This window comes from Arachis ipaensis, chromosome B07, assembly GCF_000816755.2.
Source record: "Arachis ipaensis cultivar K30076 chromosome B07, Araip1.1, whole genome shotgun sequence".
NCBI classification, from domain to species: Eukaryota; Viridiplantae; Streptophyta; class Magnoliopsida; order Fabales; family Fabaceae; genus Arachis; species Arachis ipaensis.
Genome location: NC_029791.2, coordinates 10,693,955 through 10,695,749, shown reverse-complemented (window position 1 = coordinate 10,695,749; position 1,795 = coordinate 10,693,955).

Below are 1,795 nucleotides of genomic sequence, written 5' to 3'. Positions count from 1 at the left end.
GCTAATAGCTAATAAACTAATTAACAATTCACAACAAAAAGGAATATTCAAAATTAGAAATAATAAAAATATTTAAAATTTAAATAAAAAAATTAAAATTTAATATTTAAAATTTAAAATCTAAAATTTAATATTTAGAATATATAATTTAAAATTTAAGATAATCTGGCAGCTTGAAGCGGTTGGCGGTGGTCGTCAATAACGAGGATAATGACTAATGCCGAATGTAGCTGGTTTGTGATTGTAGATAAAATTGAAGTGATGAGAGAATGAAAAAAAAATGATAAAAGAATAAATTAAAAAAAAATAGAAAAGGATATTGAGCTCATTTAGATTTTTGACTGATTTTTTATTAGGGAACGACTCACATACAGATAGTAAAAATGTCTTTTTGTGAGGATAATGCCTAGTAAAGTAATATGTATCCTATTTATTTGAGTTAAATAAATTATTAATTGAACCAAAATCAATGCATATAATAAATTAGACTTTAGACAAATAAAATAATGAACTAATTTATACTTTAAGCCAATGCTTTGGGTTTCTCTTTTTATAATTGGACATTTTTGTAGTTAAATTATTTTAAGAGTAGAAAAATTAGGGAGAAAAAGAAGAAACAATGAAATGAAAAAAAATAATTGAAAAAAGATAATAGAAAAATAAAAATTCAAAAAAATATAATAAANNTATATAATGAGATAATGTCTAAAATAACCTTTAAAATTCTCAATTCGCTTTATATTAGTCTCCCACTTTTTAAAATGACCAAATAAGTCATTCACTCTTAGAATCGTAAATTTCCGATAATCCAAAGTTATTAGACCTTTTAACGGCGCTGAGGTGTACAGTTAACTGCATGCTGATGTGGACAGACAATGAATTCAACTTAAATTGGTACTTCAAATTTGATTAAAATACCTAAATTGATCCAATTCTCACCTATAAAACTCTAACCCTCAAATGTTCATTTTTATTCTTCGTCTCCACTCCTCTCCTCCTCCTTGATGTTGTTCATCTTGGCACTAATCTAAAGGATAATCTAATCTCCGGTAACCCTTCGTTTTTATTTTCTGATCCAACCAAACAACGCCTCTAGTTTCTTTTGGTCTCTGCCATACTTTGATGTAATCTTTTTTTTTTGTTATGAAAGTTCCATGATGCGGCAATCTCAAAAATAATGTGTTTTAATTCTGTTTTGGTTGTTTGTGCCGTTTGTTTTAGAATTAACCGAACTACAATATGGTTGTTATTTTTCACTTCTTCTGATGATGGGGGCGGGAGTGATGGTGATGGGGAGCAATCTTGTTGGTCATTGTTGTTAAAGAGAAGGGGGTTGGAAGAATATAGAATGTAGAGTAAGATGGTAGTTAGGATCAACTAAGAGATGATGATGCTTTTGGATCCATTATTGCATTGATTAGAATAAAGGTGCATTTGATTTGCTTTTATTAATTATTAGTTTACTTTTAAGGTTCGATTTTCCTTTCTTTGAGGTTGTTGCTTTTTTATAAAAGTGGTGTATGTATGGAAAGAAACTTGGAAGTTCAAAATAGTTTGAATCACACAAAAATAGAAATTAAGAAATTGTTTTAATATTTTTATTTTTGTCTAATTTATTTTCTTCTTTTTTTTTTATTTTGTTATTTGTGATTTTGATATGTGAAGTTTGTTATGGCTAGAACAATATCAATGAGGAGGAGAGAAGTGAAGACAAAGAATAAAAATAAATATTTGGGGATTAAGGTTTTATAGGTGAGAATTAGATCAATTTGAGTGTTTTAATTAAATTTGAAGT